Source organism: Bos indicus x Bos taurus, chromosome 10 (assembly GCF_003369695.1).
Source record: "Bos indicus x Bos taurus breed Angus x Brahman F1 hybrid chromosome 10, Bos_hybrid_MaternalHap_v2.0, whole genome shotgun sequence".
In the NCBI taxonomy this organism is placed as follows: domain Eukaryota; kingdom Metazoa; phylum Chordata; class Mammalia; order Artiodactyla; family Bovidae; genus Bos; species Bos indicus x Bos taurus.
Genome location: NC_040085.1, coordinates 44,719,412 through 44,744,938, shown reverse-complemented (window position 1 = coordinate 44,744,938; position 25,527 = coordinate 44,719,412). Strand labels below are relative to the sequence as shown.

The window sequence follows — 25,527 nt, the reverse complement described above, 5'->3', positions numbered from 1 at the left end:
TACTCCTTTTCCTATTTGGAACCAGTCTGTTGTTCCATGTCCAGTTCTAACTGTTGCTTCCTGACCTGAATATAGGTTTCTCAAGAGGCAGGTCAGGTGGTCTAGGATTCCCATCTCTTTCCGAATATTCCAGTTTATTGTGATCCACACAGTCAAAGGCTTTGGCATAGTCAATAAAGCAGAAATAGATGTTTTTATGGAACTCTCTTGCTTTTTTGATGATCCATCGGATGTTGGCAATTTGATCTCTGGTTCCTCTGCCTTTTCTAAAACCAGCTTGAACATCAGGAAGTTCACAGTTCACGTATTGCTAAAGCTTGGCTTGGAGAATTTTGAGCATTACTTTACTAGGGTGTGAGATGAGTGCAATTGTGCGGTAGTTTGAGCACTCTGTGGCATTGCCTTTCTTTGGGATTGGAATGAAAATTGACCTTTTCCAGTCCTGTGGCCACTGCTGAGTTTTCCAAATTTGCTGGCATATTGAGTGTAGCGCTTTCACAGCATCATCTTTCAGGATTTGAAATAGCTCAACTGGAATTCCATCACCTCCACTAGCTTTGTTCGTAGTGATGCTTTCTAAGGCTCACTTGACTTCATGTTCCAGGATGTCTGGCTCTAGGTGAGTGATCACACCATGGTGATTGTCTGGGTCGTGAAGCTCTTTTTTATACAGTTCTGTGTATTCTTGTCACCTGTTCTTAATATCTTCTGCTTCTGTTAGGTCCATACCATTTCTGTCCTTTATGGAGCCCATCTTTGCATGAAATGTTCCCTTGGTGTCTCTAATTTTCTTGAAGAGATCTCTAGTCTTTCCCATTCTGTTGTTTTCCTCTATTTCTTTGCATTGATCTCTGAGGAAGGCTTTCTTATCTCTTCTTGCTATTTTTTGGAACTCTGCATTCAAAGGTCAGGAGGGGCAGCCGTGAGGAGATACTCCTCATCCAAGGTAAGGAGCAGCAGCTGCGCTTTGCTGGAGCAGCCGTGAAGAGATATCCCATATCCAAGGTAAAAGAAACCCAAATAAGATGGTAGGTGTTCCAAGAGGGCATCAGAGGGTAGACACACCGAAACCATAATCACAGAAAGCTAGCTAATCTGATCACACGGACCACAGCCTAACTCAATGAAACTAAGCCATGCTGTGTGGGGTCATGGTGGAGAAGTCTGACAGAATGTGGTCCACTCGAGAAGGGAATGGCAAACCACTTCAGTATTCTTGCCTTGAGAATCCCATGAACAGTATGAAAAGGCTAAATGATAGGATACTGAAAGAGGAACTCCCCAGGTCGCTAGGTGTCCAATATGCTACTGGAGATCAGTGGAGAAATAACTCCAGAGAGAATGAAGGGATGGAGCCAAAGCAAAAACAATACCCAGTTGTGGATGTAACTGGTGATAGAAGCAAGGTCCAATGCTGTAAAGAGCAGTATTGCATAGGAACCTGGAATGTCAGGTCCATGAATCAAGGCAAATTGAAAGTGGTCAAACAGGAGATGGCAAGAGTAAATGTTGACATTCTAGGAATCAGCGAAGTAAAATGGGCTGGGATGGGTGAATTTAACTCAGATGACCATTATATCTACTACTGTGGGCAGGAATCCCTTAGAAGAAATGGAGTAGCCATCATGGTCAACAAAAGAGTCCGAAATGCAGTACTTGGATGCAATCTCAAAAACAACAGAATGATCTCTGTTCTTTTTCAAGGCAAACCATTCAATATCACGGTAATCCAAGCCTATGCCCCAACCAGTAACACTGAAGAAGCTGAAGTTGAAGGGTTCTATAAGACCTTTTAGAACTAACACCCAAAAAAGATATCCTTTTCCTTATAGGGGATTGGAATGCAAAAGTAGGAAGTCAAGAAACACCTGAATTAACAGGCAAATTTGACCTTGGAGTACAGAATGAAGCAGGGCAAAGGCTAATAGAGTTTTGCCCAGAAAACACACTGGTGATAGCAAACACCCTCCTCCAACAACACAAGAGAAGACTCTACACATGGACATCACCAGATGGTCAACACCGAAGTCAGATTGATTATATTCTTTGCAGCCAAAGATAGAGAAGCTCTGTACAGTCAGCAAAATTAAGACCGGGAGCTGACTGTGGCTCAGATCATGAACTCCTTATTGCCAAATTCAGACTTAAATTGAAGAAAGTAGGGAAAACCACTAGACCATTCAGGTATGACCTAAATAAAATTCCTTATGATTATACGGTTGAAGTGAGAAATAGATTTAAGGGACTAGATCTGATAGACAGAGTGCCTGATGAACTATGGACAGAGGTTCGTGACATCGTACAGGAGACAGGGATCAAGACCATCCCCATGGAAAAGAAATGCAAAAATGCAAAATGGCTGTCTGAGGAGGCCTTAGAAATAGCTGTGTTATTATTATCAACAAAGAAAGCCACCAAAGAAAAGCCATCAGGAACAACACATATTTTATTAACTAGTTATTAACAGAATAGTGTCCCAAGGTGTGAACCCCACCTTTGTTCAATGTAAGATTTTTCTTATTTGATGAAAGATTTTTAACAAGGAAATGGATACGGTGATGATGAAATTAGTGGCAGAATTTAGATTGAGTTAGTGCAAAATGATGTATTATGCTCTCGTTTCTTCATGAGTCCAACAATACATATATGCAAAGACTATTTTTTCCTATCTTGAAAATGTTCACTTAGCACCAAAAACCCTTCTCCTGACCTATGTCTTACCCTCCCTGCACTTCAAATTTCTTTAAACAGTGACCCACACCTGCTGCTGCAGTTTTCTAGCAGCCAGCCTTTTGTTAACCCACAGCAGTCCGAGAACTCAAAAATACCCTTGAAGGTCATCAGTGACCTTCTATTTCCTACATTTTCTTGACTTCTGTGGGACTTGTCACCTTGAGCTTTTCCCCCCAGAGCCTCTCTGAGATTATCCCTAATGTCTCGTATTCTTCCTCATTCCTTTGTGGGAACCCTCTTCCACTTTCTGGTTCCTAGATATGACCATTGCTTGTGGGTAAATCTTTTGGCACTTTATTATTGGTGAAGAACATTGTGTGATACACCTCAGAATGGATCTTGACACCCCACTGAGTTATAAGCCTTAGTTGAGAATTGCTGACTAGAAGATAAAGTGTTAACCACCCTGCAGGGCTCACCATATACTTGGCCTGTTTTCCAGCCTTTTTACAAATACCAGTTTTGACCTATACAATCCCTTGACCTGTCCCTGGATGAGCCTGTTCACTGGCCTCAGGAAAGCCCCTTATATTGTATCTTCATGACTTTTTTTGCTTCTGAAACACAAGTAGGACTAGAACTCAGTTGTGGGAATTCCTTGGTGGTCCATTGTTTAGGACTCCATGCTTCCATTTTAGGGGGCATGGGTTTAATCCCTGGTCTGGGAACTCAGATCCCGTGAGTCATAAATCACTTAAAAAAAATCTCCACAGCATCTAGCAAAATATATCGCACTTGTTATTTGTATTTAATAACTGGTGAGAAGTACGATAGCCATCAAGTTTATAAAATTGCTCTCTTTGATGAAATTATTTTTGGTAATCTTTGCCAGTATTAAATAATTTGTAATACACAGCTTTTTACTTTAATGCAAAAAATCCATTTCCTGTAATGAGTCACAATCAAACAATTCTGGAAAAAGATAGTTCTTTGAAATTTATCCTACAGAAATTGTTTGAGCTGGAAAAAAAATAAGATAGGCTTACATCATTGTGCACTGTGTCTCCTCAGGATTCAGAACACGTCACCTGAACAGGGGTAAAAAAAGGTCAGAAGTGGGAAGTCATGGTGCTAATTCAAGGCTACTATGAGACTTCAGGATTCCTATTGAGGAATTCAGAGTTTGAAAGAGCTACAATTAAGTGTCTTCTTACTAATGAATCTTTTAAAATTTTGGATTCTATTTATGCTATTTGATATGATTTTTTAAAAGTCAGAATAAAATGGTGTATATATGTAGCAAGGGCCCTCACTCACCAGGTCCTCTTCTTCTCTACCCTTGAGAGTGATGGAGTCTTGTGGCAAATACAGCAAACAGTTATGCTTCAAAGGCAGCAGAAGTACAAGAGAGAGTTTTCTCTGTTTTATAGATGCTCTACTCTGAGGATTTTAAGGATGCAGCTGCTCTCCCAGGAAGTCAGGAATGGGTGTCCTGCAGCTCTGTATCAAGGGGAAGTGGTAGAATGGAGCTGGGACCAGAGCAGAGAGTGGAACAGTAAGGGGAGAGGGATGAGGCAAAGAGGACTTTCATGTGCTCATCTGAGATGCACACCTTACTACGGTAACCCCATGTGGATAGGCAAGAAACACTTTGAACCTTTCTTGAGACTCTTCATGATGGGCTCTGGGTTTGAATGAGTACTTTCTGATAAGACCTGCACATCTTTCCAGACATAGCAGCCAGTTATGTATGTTTCAAATATATTTTCAGTGGCAAAAACTTAGTGCGAAACTGCGTGATACTGTTATGACCATGACATAGCATTGAATTCCATATGTATTTCCTGAGTGCATACCATGTGCCAAACAGTGGGAATCAAAGGGAAAAAAGGGAAGAATAATCACTGAGCTAAAGGGATGCTCCTAGGTCAGATCTTCGCACCACAGGTCTCAAGGTCATGCACTCTCCTTATGGCAATGGCAGTTTCAAGGGTGTCTGTTGTTATTTGACTGGTGTGTCTCTTGCTGTAGGCTCTATGAGAACAGAAATCTGTTTCTTTTTCTTCTTCACCATTATGTATTAGGGCTAACTAAGCACAGTTTCCAGCATTTGACAAGCATCCAATAAACATTGTTCCCTGAACGTTATGGATGCATTAACCCTTTATGGGGGTATTATTCCGTTTTATACGTAAGGAAACGGAATATCAAAGACCACACAGAAATCACTGCTGGAGAGAGGATTCCATAATAGCCCAGCCTGACTCCACAGCCCAGGGTCTGTCTGCCAAGTCCTACTCCTTTCCCTGGATTGGAGAGGCTGCGACTGGTGGGGTAGACGGTTAGGAACACCTGTACTGGGTAAATACTAGCGACGCGAAAGAGAGGTGAACCGGAGGTGGCGAGGCGGGCATAGGTGGGGGTCCCCAACTCTGCTACATCCCGCCCACAGACAGGAAGCAAAATTCTGAGTGGATCGGCTTGTGCATCCTTCTCAGAATCCACATTGAGAGGAAGGTGGAAAGAGTTAGGACGCTCTGGGAAGGAGATGAGGTAGAAAGGAGGAGGAAGGGAGGTGAAGAAGTCGGGTGGTGACAGATCTTTTTTGCGCTCGCGTCTGCTGCAATGAGACACCACCCCTGGTCCCAGTGGCGAGTGTCAAGGTGATTCATTAAGATGTCACTTGGCCGCCTCGAGGGTTACTTAGCTCCCCTGCACAGGTGGGGCGTCAACGCACAAGCTGTTTCCCAGACAGTGGCCTCGTAAAATAACTTCTCCCCAATGTGGAAGAAAGAGGGTGGGGGGAGATAATAACGCTTGGTTGTGGGAAAGAGGTTTGGTAAAGGGACGTGAGGGCTCTGAAGAGAATTACAGTGCAGCCACCACGGCTATTATCTTAATCAGGCACCATTTCAACACCTCTGCCTTCAAATCAAGCAGCCCTACAACAGGATTTATTTTCCAATAAGCGAAATCCCCGCCCGCCGACTCGGAGTCGCTGGGCTGCGAGCTGGGTGGGAAACAGCAGCCGGAGGAGAGGCTATTTTGGGTGTGGGAACGAGGAGGGAGGAGGGGCGGCGCCGCGGGGCCGGGCGCGGGCGCGGGGAAAGCCTCCAGCTCGGGCTGCCACGGCAACCGCGTCCAGGCAACGCGCCCGGAAGCCGCTCGGGCGGCGCGCGGCGGCTCGCGCCCCCCGGGAGCCGCGAACCCGGCCGGGCCGCGCGCCGGGCCAGGCGGCAGGCGCGCGCTGATTGGACGGCGCTCCCCGCGGCGCGGGCCCGCAGCCGGGCGCCCCGCACAGCCCGCGCCAGCGGCCGCCGCACCCAGCCGCGCCGGCGAGGACATGGGCAGCCGCGGCGCGCCCGCCCCCCGCGCCGGTGAGTGCGGCGTCCGGGATCCCCGCCCCGGCCTCCTCCCGTCCCCCGTGGCGGGAGCGCCCGGGGCCAGCCGGTGACCTTGGGACGGCCCCCGGGGTGAGGTGGGCCAGGCTTAGGGGAGAGAGAGCTGAGTGTGGCCCATGTGACTTGCTGCCGGCGAGAGGGTTAACTGCATGCTGACGCGAAGGGATGAAGTTGGGCATCGAGCACGACTGGCATTGCATTTTTGCGGGGGCCGGGGGAGGTTGCATGCTGGCACACCAGCAGAAGCCCCGAGGGACTGTTTGGGGGAGCTGGGGTGGAGCACACATTGCCAGGGGGCAGTGTTCCCAGTCAGCTGTCCCGCTACTCAGAGCTGAGTGACCTTCGGTGGATTCATCTCTCTGCCCCCTCCCCACCCTTCTCTCATCTTTAAAAGGAGGGGCTCGGGTTCTTTGCAGTTCCGGGGTGCTGCCATGGTACTGAGCTGAGAAGGGTCCCCCAAGTACTGCAGGTGCCGGACATACAAGCCTTAGCCACTACCAGGAGTTTCCATTAATTTGCTCTCAAAGTGGTAAGGTATGTTACCGTTTTGTGAAAGATTGTGGAGAGAAAGCAGTGGCTTGATTAGAGAGTGGTTTCTCATGATGCACAGGTAGCCTCTTGGGTGCTCTAAAGTCGTGAAGAAAATCAGGGTTAAAGCTCCTAGGTTCTTGTTTCCTGTAGTTAATCTAATAGGAAAGTTTGTATTTGAACAGGTAGAATCAAAACCCAATAGTGGCAGGCAGCAGCAAATTAAGTGAGTCATTTCTTCAGTATGCACGAGGTTGTGTGTGTGCGCGCGCGTGCTTGTGTGGCTGCGCTCACGCCCTCATCTTAAAGTCTGTGTGTCAGTGTCAGAAATTATTTCATAGGAGTAAGCAGAAATAATGCTCGAATGATTTGAATCCACGAAAGTGCAGCTCTCTGAGAAGCAGGGATGAACGTTTGCTGCTTGTTCTTTAAATGAGTTGGGTCTGTGAAGGTAACTCAGCTTTTACTGAGAAACCTCCCTAAGCATTTGCCCACTGGGGTATGTGGGGGGTGGGTGGGTAGTAGTGCTTCTGAGACTCAGTCAGTTGTATCACCTCTTCTGTCCTTGACGTTGTCTGGGGCCCGTTTCTATATTCTCAGTTCATGAATTTCTCTCTTCCTGGGAGAGGGAAGGGAGGCAATGCTCTGTCCGGCTTTCTGCTCCAAAGCAAACCTTGATACTCCTTCCAGTGTGATTTCATCTGTATAAAAATGTGGTTTGGGAAGACACATTTTTCAATGTTAATGAATAAGCTTCTGCAAACTTGTTTACCCGAAGGTTTAATAATCTTAAATGGTTTACATATTAGAAATCTGATAACATTCAGATACCAAATCATTACTGCCCAAGAATACCGCCACTAAGCCCTAGGAATCCTTTAATGAATCACACCTCATTACCCTTGGATCCCTTAGTAACAAACTATTCAGCCTCCTGTCCTGTAGGCTGCTCGCCTGTGTGCTCCAGCCTGCCTTTCAGTCTCTTGTTTTTGTACCTCCTGCAGCCACTTGCCTTTGTGGTCATTTTGCTGCAGCTGAGTCCATCTCCTGTCCCTTCCCTAGCTCCAGAGGCTGAGTGAACAAGTTCCCTCAGAACATCCCTCTCTCATCTCACTGGTGCACTCGCTTCCCAGTGCCGCCTCCAAACCATTAACCCATCCCTAACAGTCTTCTCTACAGTTCTTGCCATCTGCTTGTGCTCCAAACCCTCCTTCTTATTGTCTGAGACAGTGCTTGCCCAACCTAGTGGCTCTTCAGAATCACCTGGAGCACTTTGAAAAACATGGCGCTTCAGACTCTCCCAAACATACCGCATTAGAATCATCAAGGTTGCTGCTGCTGCTGCTGCTAAGTCGCTTCAGTCGTGTCCGACTCTGTGCGACCCCATAGACGGCAGCCCACCAGGCTCCCCCATCCCTGGGATTCTCAAAGCAAGAACACTGGAGTTCTTGGAGCTGGTGGGAGTCGGGGTTGGAGAACAGGAATGAGGCAGTCTGTGCTTTGGGAAAACTGGCAGAACAGGTCTTCAGATATTTTCAGGAACTGATTTTATGAATCCAATCCTTGCATCTCCTCGTATCCCTTCATGGTGACATCAGTTCCTTGTGACTAGCAGAAAACCTTTGCAAAGATAAGTTCTTGTTTGTGTGAACTCCTCCTTTTCCAAAAAGTGAACTGATGTGCCAGTTGCTCATCGGGTCCAACTCTTTGTGACCCCATGGACTGTAGCCTGCAAAACTCCTCTGTTCATGGGATTCTTCAAGCAAGAATAGTGGAGTGGGTTGCCATTTCCTTCTCCAAGTGATCTTCCTGACCTAGGGATCGAACCCGGGTCTTCCCGCATTGCAGGCAGATGCTTTACCTTCTGAACCCCCAGGGACGCTTCACCAAAGTCACATATATTGACCTTCTCCTACTACCTCTTTGGAATAGTTTCTCAAAGCTATCTGAGGTGCTGCCCTGCTGGCTGCAGTCCTCTTTCTGTGCCAAATAAAACTTAACTCGAAACTCTCACATTGTACATTTTTTCTAAGTCGACAGAATCATTTCATTTGATGCTACAAAAAAAATTAACAAACAAACATGATTAACTAACTTGGTTCTCTTTTCTACCTTGTCTCTTGCGGATGATTTTGGTGTTTATGTTGAGGTTCTATTAATTCACTGAGTTCTTGAAGGTCATTCCTATCAACTCCTGTGGCCTTAGTTTCCACATCAATGCCTCACTTCTTGGACTTGTGTAGTCATGGGGATTTTTTCCACCTTCAAGATCTGGATGTCAGTTTTCTTGGCTGATTTTTCCCACCTACTACACCAGACTAACCATCACTGAGGACTCTGGTCCCTTAGTCACTTGGTGTTCCAATCCTTTTATGGCTCTCTTTCTCTATTTGGAGGATATACTATCCAGCCATTTTGGTTTTGTCTGGAATCCCAAATCCTTTGTCTTAACATGTTGGGCTTCTCATATTCCAGTCGTCAGTCCAAAATCACCCTCAACATCTGCTTTTTCTTCTCCCAGTCTGCCATGTTATCTGCCAAGTTATCACAAAGACCTTTCCACTGGTTCCGCTGCAGATTTATGCGAGCTCTAATTTCACTAGGTCTTACTTTTCTGTTAAAAAAGAAATCCATCTTTTATGAAATCCAAGCTGCATTTCTTTAGAGGTGATGCCAAACTTTTCCATTCCTTAAACATCCAGTCAATTTCCTTCTTCTTTTTTTTTTTATTGATGAGATTAAGGATGTTTACATTGGAGCTAACTGCCCTTTGCTTTAATGTAAGTTTCCACTGTACCCTCTTCACTACCCCAAGCGTTTTTTTTTTTAAAATATATATATATTAGTTATTTATTTGGCTGCATCAGGTCTTAGTGAAGCATGCAGGATCTTTTAATTGAGGCATGTGGGATTTAGTTCCCTGAGCTGAGACCCCTGCACTGGGAGCTTGAAGTCTTAGCTGCTGGACCACCGGGGAAGTCCTTAAACAAATTGACCGAGGAAGAAAATGTCTGTCAGGCCCTTACCCAAGATTAACTGGAGCGCTCTGCATGCTGTACCCTGTGGACTCTGCCTGTTTCTTCTGCCTCTTTTGGGAACTTGCTCCATTTGTTATTCCCTTTCTCTAATTTCTTTGGTCCCTCCTTCGTCCCAGCCTTCGAGCTCCGCTTTTAGCCAGATTTTGCTCAGCTCCCCCAGATGCCTTCAGACTTCCATTTCCAGCCATGCCTTCTGAATTTCATTCAGAATTTTTAAAAAAGAATTTCATTTATTTATTTTTAGCTGTGCTGGTTCTTCCTCGCTGCATGATCTTTTCCCAGGTTGCGGAGATCGAGGGCTACTCTCTAGCTGCGGTGCATGGGCTTCTCATTGTGGTGGCTACTCTTGTTGTGGAGCAACAGGCTCTAGGGCGTGTGGACTTCAGCAGTTGTGGCTCTCAGACTCTAGAGCACAGGCTCAGGAGTTGTGGTGCACAGTCTTAATTGCCCGCGGCATGTGGAATCTTCCCAGATCAGGGATCGAACCCGTGTCTCCTGCATTGGCAGGTGGATTCTTTACCACTGAGCTGCCAGGGAAGCCCCATTCAGAATATAACACCCAGAAACCCAGCTATTTTGTCTCTAAAGAGCTCTTCCTCCTAGCTTCCTTAATCTTTTTTCCCTTTTTAACTTTTTATTTTGAAATAATTCAGATTTACAGAAAAGTTGCAAGAATGATTTAAATAATTCCTGTATACTTTTCATCCAAATTCTATAAATATAACTGTTTACCACACTTGCTTTTTCTTTCTCACACATTCACTCTCTCTCTACACACACACGCACACATCATGCACAGACTCGCACATATATATTTGTCATTTTTCCTGAAACTTCAGAGTAAGTTATAGACATGATGCCCCTTTACCTCCCTCTCCAGTATGTCAGTGTATAGTTCCTTAAAAGAGAGACATTTTCTGATATAACAAGCAGCAGAATCAGTACATTAACATCGATTCTATTGGTACTGTTATCTATTCTATAGACCTTATTCAAGTGTCACCAAAAGTCCTAGTAACATGTTTTAGAGCAAAAGAAGGGGAAAAATCTTAAAAAAAAACAAAACAAAACACAAAAGCCTCCTACTTGTCCAGGATCCATTCCAGACCTTGTGCTTTTCTAGTTGCCTTGTTCACTGCCTTTATTCTGGAAAGTCCTCAGTCATTCTCTTGTCTTCCATGATCTCAGCACTTAGGAAGGGCGAGGCTGGTGGTTTTGTAGAATACCCTTTAACTTGGGTTTGGAGTTCTCTTGGGGTAGATCCAGGTTATCCATCATTAGGGAAGCCTCCTAAAGGGAGATCCCATCTCCCTCTTGGTGCACTGACACGATTTACATGCTGTTTTATGCTCTCTGGGACCTGCTTTTGCTCTCTTGGGTTATTCTGACTTTGCTACTCTTCACACCCCTACATCCAACCGGTTGCTGAGTGTTGCAGTGCTCCCTGCACCGTCTCCCTTAGGACGTCCCTTCCTTTCCATTCCTCCTTTCTGTCCTGTTGTGGAGTCAAGGCCTCTGTACGTGGTCCTGGTAACTGTTTATCGTGGCTTACCACCAGGAGCCCCTGTACATGGCAGTTTTCAGCAGTCAGTATGTCCTCTGCTCTGTCCTCCCTCCACCTTTTCTCAACCTGTCCAGCCTTTACTTGACCCACCTCTTTGAATATCCCACTCACATGCCTGATTCTCAACTGCACTTCTGGCTGGCCCAGTTCAAACCCATCCTGCCTCTTGCCTGGAGGCAGCCCCACCCCTCAGCTAGTGAGAGTCTCTTCACTCCTGCACGGTGGCTTGTCTGTTCTAGTTCCCTGTTGAAGCGAAGCTCTTGAGTGCGGGGGCTGTGTCTTATTCAGCACTGCAGAGGCTCAATGAGTATTTGTTGACTGGACTAACTGACTTGATTAAAATCATTAAGCAAAGGCGCAGGCTGACCTTAGAGTTATCTGCCATGTGGTACATGGTGGTGGGTGTGAAACCTGTGCTTTACTCCAGGAGTCAGGTGGGTGTGGGCTCAAAATAAGGCCTCTTAGCAAAATGATACGTAATTCAGAAAGGTATTTCCATGTTGTAAGTGGAGTAAATGATTCTCTCCCGATGACATCTTAACTTCGCATCTACGTGTCAAGACAAAGAGAGGGCAGATTGGCTTGAAAAAGAGTAGAGAAACCTACTAGCATATTAAAAATGGCCCATCGATTTCTTCACACCCCAAGTGAGCAGCTGAATGTGTGAGGAGCAGTTTCTCAGGCTCACATCCTCCCTCGAGCCCTGGAACCACCTGTTCTCTCCTCCCCATTGTCTGGCCTTCTCCCCTGCTCCCATCAGCACTGCCTTTCTCCCTCCACACTCCCTTCACTGTCTCCTCTTCCTTATTTCACTCTTTCTGCCTATTCCTATCTCTTAATAAATCCGTGTTCTTCCCTCTTTCTAGTTTGATGATTTTATTTTTTGACTTCTTGGATACCGTTTGACATTCTGTGGGTTTTTAACATAAAAACAGGTGAAAAAGGATAAAACAATTTGGCTTTGTATTTCAGTGGGGTTTTTTTTTTTTTGACCCCCTCCCCTCCAAGGGCCAGGCTTCCCAGGTGGCACAGTGGCAAAGAATCCACCTGCCAATGTAGGAGAGCCGGGTTCTTCCCCTGGGTAAGGGAGATCCTGTGGAGCCGGAAATGGCCACTCAGTCCAGTATTCTTGCCTGGGAAATCCCATGGACAGAGAAGCCTGGCAGGCTACAGTCTATGGGGTCACAAAGAGTCGGACATGATTGAGCACACACATACTCCCAAGCATCAGTAGTTCTTGGTATTTAAAAATGTAGTTATCAGTGATAATGAAATTTTGTTTTTTCTTTGCCACACAGAATGTGGGATCTTAGTTCTCCCAACAGGAATCAAACCTGTGCCCTTGAAGTGGAGGCATGGAGTCTTAACCACTGGACTGCCAGCAAAGTTCTGAAATTGGTTTATTTGATTATCTTTCTGCTACAGCAAGAAAATTACCAGGAACATACTGGTTGATAAACATCGAAAGACCTGAAGTTTTCAGTCTCTGTTAAGGCAAAATTGGTATTTGTGGATCTGATTGCAGGATGGTGAGTTGTCGAGGTTACTGGAACCACAGTATTCCTCCTCATGATGTACCTCACTGCCTGGCTGTGGTCAGCCTTTTTTCTGTCCTAAGAATGCTTTTGTGTGGATGACGTCTTTGGACAGAGTAGCTACAGAAGTGAAGGCAAAAGATTCTGCTGCTTGACTGAGTGGGGCTGGGAATAACAGGCGTGTTTATGTGGGAGAGAATGAGTAGGGTTGCTTTTGCACTATGAAATTCTTAAAATTGTTTTACCAGGAAGATGTTATTCAGAAACCTCTGGTGCCTTCAGTTCGTTTTTTGTTTATTTCAGATTTCTTTTTTTCCCCCTGGTTTTAATTATCTCTAGAAGAGCTCAGGAGGCCTCCCATACTCTCTCTAAAATAGTTATAATATTAATGTGCTGAACTCAAGTCATTCCTCCAAATAAAAGAGTCTCTCACAGACCCCTGTGTTCATCAGAGAAGTCCAGCCCCTCCCCGCTGTGTGTGAGGAAAAGGGCAGAGACCGGAGGCTGGATCTTTCTTCCCATCCCCAATCTTTAGCTTTTCAGCCAGAGATTCGTGTCGGGTAGAACCCCAGAGTCACGACTAGCGTTGTGTCTGTGTGAGTATAAAGTATAGACTCATGATGCCTTCCCTTCTTCTGTTTGATCCTGGATGCATTGGAGGTGGAGGTGGTTTAGGAGGGGGAGAGTTTACGCTGGTTTTTAATAATACTTTTTCTGTTCTAGCTGGTGCCTTTGGCAGATTCCCTTTTTAACACTCGGTAATGTGTCTTCTCTAATGCCTTCTTTAATGCTAGAAAGAAAAGTTGCCAAATATAGTTGTTGATCATACTAAAACACCTGAAAGGTAATACGAACACACTTGTGGTGTGGGTGTGGGCACGGGCATGGGTGAGAGCCCGTCCCCAGTGCAGGGGACCCTGAAGCAGCCTGCCGAGCTCACAGCTGGAAGGGACCTTGAGTCAGCAATTGATGTGTCACTTGGGCAGGGCCAGCAACTAATTAGAACCATAGGCCTTACCAAGGAAGAACGAGCAAATGAAGAAATGTTTATCAGCGTCTGTGTAGGGACACTGTACTGGGCTTCCGGGGCTTACAGACTCACGGGGTATGTAGTCTTTGCTGCCCCCCAGCAGCTCAGCTGGGGAGACAGAATCCAGGAGAAGTTCAAATAACAATAGAAGATTTAAATAGCATTTCAAAATAGCTGTTATTAATAGATGGGAACAGAAACCAATCTGTTTTTGCAGGGGTTCTCCTAAAATTGTTAGCATCATTTTAAGCTGTGCAGAGTGGATTAGAGCAGCATTGTGGCCATTCCTTGGGTTCCAGGGGTCCTGGTGATTTCAGTTTCCACTCATGAATCCCTCTGGGCCTGCCAGAGTCACATGTGTGCTGCATATTTACGGGATCCCACCAGTTATGCAGTGGTCCCTGACTTGACCGGAAGGCCACTGTAAATACTTTGAACATTTTGAAGTTCGTTTTTGCAGGGGTCAGAAATACAGCCACGCTTCACCTTTCCAGTCTCAACAGAATTCTGGTGAATGCATTAGCGTGGAGGGGAAAGGAAAGAATTCTTGCAAAGTGAAATCAAGGCCATTTGCACAAAAGCAATTGGAAATATCTGTCTTGGGACCCTGTGGCATAGTTGGGTGGGAGGGAAATCTCACACTCTCCCTGGAGCCTAATGCATTTGGAACGCTGTGCTGCTGTCTCTTACTGGGCAGCCCAGAGCCTGAAATAAGGGTGATCAGGGGCTCCATGAGGGCTTTAATGAGGGTCCTGGGTGCAAGTCTCATTTGGTGCCCACAGGTGTGTGCTAAGTCACTTCAGTTGTGTCCAACTCTTTGCAATCCCATGGACTGTAGCCTGCCAGGCTCCTCTCCTGGGATTCTCCAGGCAAGAATACTGGAGTGGATTGCCATTTCCTTCTCCAGGGAATCTTCCCACCCCAGGAATTGAGCCACGTCTCTTTAAGTCTCCTGCATTGGCCCACAGGGAACAGGTGCAAATTAGCAAACTGGGAGTTGTTCAGCTGATACAGAATTTCAGTTTTAGAAGATGAAAAATTTCTAGAGATCTGTTGCACTGTGTGAATAGTTAACACTGTGTTGTAAACTTACAAATGTTTAAGGTAAATTTTTTTACATGTTTTTAACCACAGTAAAAATTGAACAGTAAACTTACTTTAACTGAACCATTTTGTCTTTTAAATCCAGGATCAGGTGTGTTTCCTTGGTTTTGATAGCTAGAAATGGGCAATTTCTGCAGTTTTTGTTTGTGTGTCTTCTCTTGGTTCATTCTTTTATGCAATAAATTTTTACTTAAAGTTTTGTCTTGAAAATAGCATACTCATTGAAGTATTTTGAAAAGAAGGAAAAGTAGAATAGAAATGTATCCAGTGCCATTGTTTATATATTGATTTATTTCTTTCCACTATTTAAAAAAAAAAAAACAACATTATTGTAATAGGACTTCTAACTTGAACCCCTGCCACAGTCTCCAGAATGGCTGAGGGATTTCTGGGTTGCTGGGGTAATGTGCTGTTGAAAAAAATGTTAGGCTGTGCCAGGTAAGCTTCATTTGCCATTGACCTAATGTGTCCAAAGAGGGACGTTTTGGTATGAGAATGCCCAGCATCCTAGAGGGAGAAGGCGATGGCACCCTACTCCAGTACTCTTGCCAGGAAAATCCTATGGATGGAGGAGCCTGGTAGGCTGCAGTCCATGGGGTCGCTCGGAGTCGGACACGACTGAAGTGACTTAGCAGCAGCATCCTAGAGGCTGTGTAGGGCTTTATAATGGGCTTCCCAGGTGGCACTAGCGGTAAAGAACCCACCAGCCAATGCAGGAGGTGTTGGAAACACATGTTCAATCCCTGTTTGGGAAGATCCCCTGGAGGAGGGTATGGCAACCCACTTCAGTATTCTTGCCTGGAGAATCCTTGGACAGAGGAGCCTGGTGAGCTATATTCCATAGGGTTGCAAAGAGTCAGACACTATTGAAGTGACTTAGCATTCACACATGCAAGGCCTTATAACATTCCATCCTTTGTGACTTACCCAGATTTCCCCCCGATCCACCTCATAACCATAATGCATCTACCTCCCAAAGTATGCCAACCCAGTATATTTTAGTAAAGATGCTCATTTCTTCTCCAAAATTCTGACCAGGTGTTGGGAGAGGGAAACTGCCTGTCTTTAAGTAGGAGACAAGGGGTGCTTATTTGTGCACATAATTCAGAGACATTCCCCCAGTCTGCACCGTGTCTTAATTTATGGAAAGCTCTTTGACTTTCTTATCAATCTGGATACTTTGGCTTTGAAAGTCATCATCTGTGGCCTCAGTTGCACAGCCCTCTTCCTCTTCCTTTTACTGAAAACACATCATTTGCTCAGATATGGGCTCTTCACACCACAGAACAATATTAGTGATTTGGCACAGAGTGGGGTGGGTTGGGAAAGCAGCCCCAAGTCACAGGAGCAGGCAAGCATGCAGAGAGGGGCCCAGGGGTGTCCGATGGGAGAGGGATGGAGGCAGGTGAGGGTGGCCTATGCACCCGGAGGGGCAGTAGGTGTCTTGTCCTTGATGACTCATCCATCTCTCCTGGCCCCAGGTTGGGCGAGTGCCCCACCTTGGAGAGGTAGAGGAGAGGGAGGTGGCAGAGGTAGAACTTAAAAATTTATGGGGTCACCTAAATTGTGGTGCCATGGAGTAAAGCTCTGTTTCCAGGCCCTGGTTATGGTTTTATATAGTATTGAAAATCCATTTTCAAATCTTGTTCTTTAAAAAAAAAAAAACCCTAACATGATAGATAGTAAATCTTTTCCATGTTACTTCATACTCTTTATAACCATTATTTTAAATAGCTATAGATATCCTTTGAGTGGATGTGCCATGTTTTAATTTTCATTTCAGTTCAGTTGCTCAGTGGTGTCTGACTCTTTGCAACCCCATGGACTGCAGCATGCCAGGCTTCCCTGTCCATCACCAACTCCCAGAGCTTGCTCAACCTCATGTCCATCGAGTCAGTGATGCCATCCAACCATCTTATCCTCTGTCATCCCCTTCTCCTCCTGCCTTCAATCTTTTCCAGCATCAGTCTTTTCCAGTGAGTTAGTCCTTCACATCAGGTGGCCAAAGTATTGGAGCTTAAGCTTCAGCATCAGTCCTTCCAATGAATATTCAGGACTGAGTTCCTTTAGGATTGACTGGTTGGATCTCCTTGCAGTTCAAGGGACTCTCAAGAGTCTTCTCCAACACCACAGTTCATTTTAATTTACTACTCTTTTATTGGTGGACATTTAACCAATAGGTGTTTATAGAGATGTTAACGTCTAGATGAGATCACATATTAAGTATGGAAAAAGGCATGAAGGGTAGAGATTTGATGGAGATTAGTTACTATTGCCTTGTAATTCTAATCTGGTGCTCCCCAGAATGTACAGGGCAAGTTTGAGTTCTGTGCATGTCCTTGAAGGACTAACAGTTTGACTCCCTTCAAGCTCATGATCTTTACAGATTTGTGTTTTTTTTTAAGGTGGGGACAGGAGGAACTACTTTCTTTTTCAGTGATATAATGACAAATAAATTGAAAAAGTAAAGTGTTATACGTTGAGTTGAAGCCTCCTGTAGTCCTCTGTCTCCCACTGAGAGATGAATATGACCCTGATTTGGTGTTGGTCATTTCCTTGTTCATCTTTAGATATTATAGATTTGGCAGGTTAATAAACACATTTTAAACCTTTATGATGTCATAAATGTCAGCCTTTAAAATGTCATCATCGTGTCCATATCCTTCTTCAGCTTGCTTTTTTACTTAGTATGTGAGATTCATTCATTTTGGACTTGACATTTTGATCCAATTTTTCCACAGCTACTAGTTCTTTCATTTCATGACTGTCACAGTTTATCCATCCATTTGCCTAATGATGGGTGTTCAGCTCCCCTCTCTGCCCACTTTTTTGCTCTTAGAAGACAGTGCTGCCTTAAGTATTCTTCTAAAGGTCTCCTGTGGACGTGTGTGAGAAGCTTTTGGGGCAGTTCTTGGCAGTGGAATTGTTGGGCCATGAGGCTTGTGTATCTTCAGCTTTCCTAGATCTTGAAGGTTGCTTTCCAAAGTCATGGTACTGACTCTCATTCCCAGCTGGTGTTTCCATTGTCCCTAGGGTCCCCTGTGTTCCTGTTCACACTTCACCTGCCAATCTGATGGGATAAATTGGTATTTCTTGTGTTTTTATCTTTTGCAGCAAGCTAGATTTATTTCATAATTTGCTTTTACTGGCCACAGCAGAGCCAATGTTAGGGAAAAAAAACCTGTTAAAATTCTTATTCTTTCTACAGTATCCTTTTGAGATTTTTCTAAGCAAGGAAGCCATTTAGAAATCTATAAAGAGACTTAAATGTTAGATTATGACATAGTTATTCTCTTCCCAGTAAGCAGAACCACACCCTGTATAATTTGGTGTCATAATCCCAGGTGACTACACCTGCTGGCGGAGACCAGGTAATTGCCACTCAGCTGGTCTCTGCTGTAGTCTGTTGGTTAAGAGCAAGTCCCAGGTTCCTCCACACTCAGGGATGGGTTTACACTGGTATGAATTCCTGAGAGTGAGGAGCGTGGGGGCCACCTACATAGAAGCCTGGCTTTCACAATAGGTAGTACGTTGTGATCACCATGTTTCAGCATCGTGGTTTAAATAGTCATCCCTGTTAGGACAGTCAGAGACGTTCAGATTTCAGAAGACTGACTTACCCAAGTCCAAGTCTCATCAAGGGTGTCATTTCAGAGTAGTAATTCATAAGAGTAGCTGGCTGTTAGCCTGGGCCTCGAGTTTGCTGATTCCTGTGTCTTCTCCTTTTATGCACATCCGCACTGGAAACTAGATGATGTGCTTGAGGAGTGTGGGCTCAGGGCAGGAGGAGTGAGCAGGATCTTCTTAGTGGTCCGTGTCACTGAGCCCTGAGAGCTTAATGCATCCCTCTCCATAATAGGGTTCTTCCTGCTGCCCCAGGTTCTTGGAAACACTGATCAGTTTTGCCTCTCCGTACTCTGCTTTTCCTAGACATGCTGTATGTCCCATCTCCCTTTCTGGTTGCACATTCCTTCTTTTGTCAGAATATAATTTAAATGATTAAATTCAGCATTTTGAAATGACTTCATTTTAGTCCTCTATCCTTGAGATTGATTCATCCAGCAAACACTTATTGATCAGCTAGACGCCAGGTGCTGGGAATTGAGCTGTGGACAGTACAGCTTCCCATGGAGCTCACAGCATAGAGCCGAAGACTGACAGTGAGCCAGTGATCACAGGTGTGGTGACTGCCGTGTTTCACTTGTAAGCATTGGCAGGATCTTGGGTTGTTCTGACAGGTCTGCTGACTTCATCCCTTCTTGATTCTTTAGGTTTCATGGTCAGTCTTATCTAAACTTCAGTTTTGGAAATAGCTTGCAATTTGCCCCACTGACTTTTTAATACTACCTGTGTTATTTCATAGAACAAAGGGAAAACAAGAGACCAAAAAGTTGAACCAAACCCTAATTATAAATAGTATTTCAGTGTAAATACCATCAGCCAGGAGCTGCCTAACAGTGACAGTATGTCCATTTAATGGAATATTATACAGGCATTAGAAATTGTGATATGTATCTTCATATATTGATAGAAAAATGTTCAGGATATAATATCATTTAGGAAATGCAGGGTACTTATAGTAAGTATAGAGTAGGATGTTGTTTTTTTCAAAAAGGAAAAATTATATATATCCTGAAAAGAGATCTCAAAAAAAGGTAAACTGATATAAACATCAACACTTACTGAGTGGTGATTTTCAATTTGTTCTTCATGCATTTATGTAGAGCCTAAATTTAAAAATTACTTTATTAACCATGAAAAGCATTTTTTCACGTTAAGAAAAGGTGTTCTTTAAAATGTTCCAAATTTCTTCATACAAAGTACGTGTGTTGCAAGGCATTTTGTGTGTGTGTGTGTGTGTGTGTTGCTCTGGTTTTGAAAGTACAAGTGATAGTGTGGTGTCAGTCCAGCAGTAACCTCAGTGTATATTTGTGCCAGGAGAAACAGCTTTGGCCAAATGAAAGAGTGATAGCAAGTACCTAATGATTTCCCCCACTAGCTCCCCACAATAAACAGCGTCACTTTAAGCAAATGAATACTATTTGCTGAACTTTTTATATGTTTTAGTTTTAAAGGTAGATACATTTTCTATCAGATGTGATGAAGGGATATTAACTATGGGAGAGAAAGGAAGTGCCTTTTCTGGAAGCATATCAAGTGCCCTGAGGCCAGACTGTTCCGGACACCCTGCCACCTCCTTGTGGATGATGCCTGCTGATGAAGAGGCAGGGCCCTTAGGCCCAGATCCCTGCTGTCTTCCTTCCTGTGATGTCAAACCAGTTGCTGAACATTTGTAAATCTCAGTTTCCTCTGGTTAAATGGAGGTGATAAGATCAGTCCCTTCACGAATAATTGTGAGGATGAATTTCATTAATGTCCATAAACACGCTGCTTGAGTGCCTGACTAGGGGTCAACACCCCAAAAAGGGAGCAGCTGTTAGTTCTGTGTCCCCAACCCGGTAAGTTGAGGCCAGCCTGCTAGGATCATACAGTTACTGGGGGAGCCAGGCTCCAAGTAAGGACCATGCTGATCCCATCACCCTTGTCTTCCATGATGGAAAGGTATGTCAGACTGTAGCCATAGAAAGGGAGAGGGGAAAGGAGAGACAGTGCAGGGAAGGAACATGGCCCGTGGAAAGGGGAAGTGAAGAAGAGGGAAAGAGAAAAAAGGAAGATGGATGGAGAGGGGTGGGTGGGAAAAAAGAGAAAGAAAATCAAATGACAGGAGGCAGTGAGGGGAGGAAGAAGAGCTGAAGAGCCATGGGGAGAAAGGCGGAAAGGGGCCCTGGGGGAACCCTCTGTCCTCCTCCCTCCCTGGCCCCATCCCATGCCTCCTAGTCTGGATTCTGGTGCAGCATCTACCACTGTGACCTCTCCCCTATTCTGAGCTGCTCTCGCAGCTGGCCATTCACCACCCTTGAGTCTTCCATCTCTGGTCACTCCTCGCTGCACCAGGACAGAGTCCATGCTTGAGCCTGGCCTCTGAGATCAGTTAGGGAACACTCCCACCTTCTTCCTAGACATGCCTTCCACTGTTCTCCGCCCTCTATCTTTTCACTATTTTTAACTATAAGAAAATCAGTTTTTTTTTTTTCCCACCACCTCGTTACAACCACTTTATTCATAAATGCTTTGCCCTTTTTTTTTTTAATTCTGACACTTGGTAGAACATATCAGTGCTGTATTTTAATAGTAAACTGAAAAACTACATTTTAATTTTTCTGTAAAAATTGTCATTTTAGTTTGTTCATGTATCATTTTACATTAACATATAATAATAAATAAAGTATAATAATAATATTAAAGTATAATAATACTCTAGTGTCATCTTGTTTAGAAAAATAGAACTATTGCTTGGCATTAATATCTCCTTTTGTCATTAAAATATCATATATATGTATCTGAGAATATATATACATATGTATATACCCAGGGTCTTCCTAACCACAAATAAGTGTTTTGGTTTAGATAAGAGCATTTTCCTTTACTCTTATGTGAACCTCCAAATTCTATTGATACATTGCATATTTTAGGCATTGAGATTTTGTTTTTTCTTATTTCTTTTACTTCTCCTGTCCTTGCTTCACCTACCTTCCCTTCCCTAAATTTTCCCAAGTTTCTAACCTCATAAACTGGAGTTTGATACTGTAACAGGGAAACATGGCACAATCAAAACAGTGTACCCCCTAGACGTCCCTGTTCATATTACAGACCCACTCGTAGTGCTGCAGGGCAGATTTATAAAATGCGCAGGAGCTGGAAACTTAAGGCAGTGGGCAGAACTGACAGTGGGAAGATCTGGAAAGAATATTTGAGATGTCACTTAATCCAATGACTTTGAATCCAATTAAAAATCCATTGTTTATTTTGAATCCTTCAGTTCAGTTCAGTTCAGTTGCTCAGTCGGGTCCGACTCTTTGCAACCCCATGAATCGCAGCACGCCAGGCCTCCCTGTCCATCACCAATTCCCAGAGTTCACCCAGACTCACGTCCATCGACTCAGTGATGCCATCCAGCCATCTCATCCTCTGTCATCCCCTTCTCCTCCTGCCCCCAATCCCTCCCAGCATCAGAGTCTTTTCCAATGAGTCAACTCTTCGCATGAGGTGGCCAGAGTACTGGAGTTTCAGCTTTAGCATCATTCCTTCCAAAGAAATCCCAGGGCTGATCTCCTTCAGAATGGACTGGTTGGATCTCCTTGCAGTCCAAGGGACTCTCAAGAGTCTTCTCCAACACCACAGTTCAAAAGCATCAATTCTTCGGTGCTCAGCCTTCTTCACAGTCCAACTTTCACATCCATACCACATGGATGTGATTCCATGACCACAGGAAAAACCATAGCCTTGACTAGACAAACCTTTGTTGGCAAAGTAATGTCTCTGCTTTTGAATGTGGTTGGCAATACAGATCGCCAAAGATTGTTCCAAAAATAACACTAACCAACTAAAAGACCTGACAGATAAACACATCTGCCACACTCATGAAAGGGGCGCCAATTTGGAACAGACCTCAGTATGTGTTGTGGACTCATGCTTCGTGACATTTTCTGTCATGGAGAGTGCACAGTGCTTGGTTTGTTACAGGGAGGTGTGTTATTGAAAAGCAATCTCAGGGAATGAGTGGTGGATAGACTTGTTTTTCAGAAAGAGGGTATGACTGGGTTTCTATAGCTCAGGCAGGATAATTCCAGGTGGATGAAATGACCTTTGGAAAAGGGTATTGCAAAGGTCTCCATTCATTCACAGGTATTATACTGAGTGGCTAATGTTGGGGATGGAGTCTCAGTAGAGAATGATTCTTTTTTAAAAAAAATATTTATTTATTTGGCTGCGGCACAGGGGATCTTCATTGAGGCATTTGGGGTCTTCCGTTGTGGTGCATAGGCTTCTCTAGTTGCGGTGCGTGGGCTTAGTAGTTGTGGTGAGCAGGCTCCATGGCATGTGGGGTCTTAGTTCCCCAACCAGGGAACAAACCCGAGCCCACTGCGTTGGAAGGGGACTTCCAGTGGGCCAGTAGGGGAGTCCTGAGGACCATGTGTTGTGTTCTAGTCGCTCAGTTGTGTCCGTCTCTTTTCGACCCCATGGACTGAGGCCTGCCAGGCTCCTCTGTCCTTGGAATTCTCCAGGCAAGAATATTGGAGTAGGTTGCCATTTCTTTCTCCAGGGGATCTCCCCGACCCAGGGTTTGAACCCAGGTCTCCTGCATTGCAGGCAGATTCTGTACCACTGAGCCACCAGAGAAGCCAACTGTACGTTTAACTAAACCATTATCTTTAATGCCTTGTGTGCGTGCATGTGTGCTAAGGTGCTTTAGTCCTGTCTCACTCTGTGCGACCTTATGGACTGTAGCCTGCCAGGCTTATTTTGTCCATGGGATTCTCCACGCAGGAATACTAGAGTGGGTTGCCATGACCTTCTCCACTCTAATGCCTTTCTTGCTGCAGTTTCTGATACTGGAGTGCTAGTCATGCTCTCTTTGTGTAGCTTCTTGTAGGTCAGCTCTGTGTCCATTAAAATTTGAGGGACTTCCCTGGTGGTCCAGTGTTTAAGACTTTACCTTCTGATGCAGGGGATTCAGGTTTGATCTCTGGTTGGAGAGCTAAGGTCTCACATGCGTTATGGCCAGAAAACCAAAACATAAAACAGCAACAATATTGCAAAAAATTCAATAAAGACTTTAAAAATGGTCCACATTCAAAATATCTTTAAAAAAGAAAAAAAGATTTGATACACGCCCTTAAGTGGCATATAAGTAGGGGGAGACAGACTGCTAAACAGCTGATATATAAATATAAAATATAAAACTCATAGGATAAAGAGCTGAAGAATAGAGACAAGCCATTTTATTGACTTGAAGGGCAGGTGGGCTCTTTCAGGATCAGGGTGAGTTTTCTAGGCGGGCAGGGATGAGAAAGGCATTTCTGATAGAGCACACAGGCAAAGTTATGATGGTAGTGAAGTGCATTACATGCTAAAGGACAGTGGTGGGGAGCGTGGCCATGCAGAAGGTTAGAGTTGACTGGAGAAGATGACTATGGTATGAAGTGGCCTAGGATGAGGCGGAAGAAGGAGTTAGGCCAGAGTATGTTGAGAGTAAAGGACATAGAGGTAATGCTGGAATGTGGAGGAGAGAAAGTATGGCACAATCTCTCCATTCTCTACTTTGGGAAATCCTGTCCATTTTCATCAGTTCTTTCCTGACCTGGCTGCTAACCAGGAAGAAAACAAAGCGCTCTCCCTTTTTTCCTCCCCATTTTTTTTTTTTAATGTTAAAAACTTGTAAATTGCGGTTTTATTGACATAGAACATTATATTAACTTCAGGTACATAATAAAATGATTTAGTATTTGTATATATTGCAAAATGATCACCATAATAAGTCTTATGTATCAACACACATAGTTACAAAGTTTTGTATGTATGGGATGAGACCTAACAGAAGCAGAAGATATTAAAAAGAGATGGCAAGAATACACAGAAGAACTGTATTAAAAAATTCTTCACGACCCAGATAATCACGAAGGTGTGATCACTCACACTCACCTAGAGCTGGACATCCTGGAATGTGAGGTCAGTTGGGCCTTAGGAAGCATCACTACGAACAAAGCTAGTGGAGGTGATGGAATTCCAGTTGAGCTATTTCAAATCCTGAAAGATGATGCTGTGGAAGTGCTGCACTCAATATGCCAGCAAATCTGGAAAATTCGGCAGTGGCCACAGCACTGGAAAAGGTCATTATTCATTCCAATCCCAAAGAAAGGCAATACCAAAAAATGCTCAAACTACCACACAATTGCACTCATCTCACATGCTAGGAAAGTAATGCTCAAAATTCTCCAAGCCAGGCTTAAGCAATACGTGAACTATGAACTTCCAGATGTTCAAGCTGGTTTTAGAAAAGGCAGAGGAACCAGAGATCAAATTGCCAACATCTGCTGGATCATCGAAAAAGCAGAATTCCAGAAACGTCTATTTCTGCTTTATTGACTATGCCAAAGCTTTTGACTGTGTGGATCACAATAAACTGTGGAAAATTCTGAAAGAGATGGGAATACCAGACCACCTGACCTGCCTCTTGAGAAACCTATATTCAGGTCAGGAAGCAACAGTTAGAACTGGACATGGAACAACAGACTGGTTTCAAATAGGAAAAGGAGTATGTCAAGGCTGTATATTGTCACCCTGTTTATTTAACTTCTATGCAGAGTACATCATGAGAAACGCTGGTCTGGAAGAAGCACAAGCTGGAATCAAGATTGCTGGGAGAAATATCAATAACCTCAGATATGCAGATGACACCACCCTTATGGCAGAAAGTGAAGAAGATCTAAAGAGCCTCTTGATGAAAGTGAAAGGGGAGAGTGAAAAAGTTGACTTCAAGCTCACCATTCAGAAAACGAAGATCATGGCATCTGGTCCCATCACTTCATGGGAAATAGAAGGGGAAACAGTGGAAACAGTGTCAGACTTTTATTTTTCTGGGCTCCAAAATCACTGCAGATGGTGACTGCAGCCATGAAATTAAGAGATGCTTACTCCTTGGAAGGAAAGTTATGACCAATCTAGACAGCATATTGAAAAGCAGAGACATTCCTTTGCCAACAAAGGTCCGTCTAGTCAAGGCTATGGTTTTTCCAGTAGTCATGTATGGATG

General features: G+C 44.3%; 1 protein-coding gene across 2 annotated transcripts in view; it reads left to right on the top strand.

Moving 5' to 3' along the window:
• The first annotated feature begins 5,953 nt into the window (after nucleotides 1–5,953).
• FAM81A (family with sequence similarity 81 member A) overlaps nucleotides 5,954–25,527 on the top strand; it is an 85,542-nt gene continuing 65,968 nt past the window's right edge. The window contains exon 1 of one of the 2 annotated variants that reach the window (XM_027553868.1): nucleotides 5,954–6,050. The gene's annotated coding sequence lies outside the window, so the exon portion shown is untranslated. The remainder of the gene's footprint in view (nucleotides 6,051–25,527) is intronic. The other variant, XM_027553867.1, reaches the window with a different exon arrangement.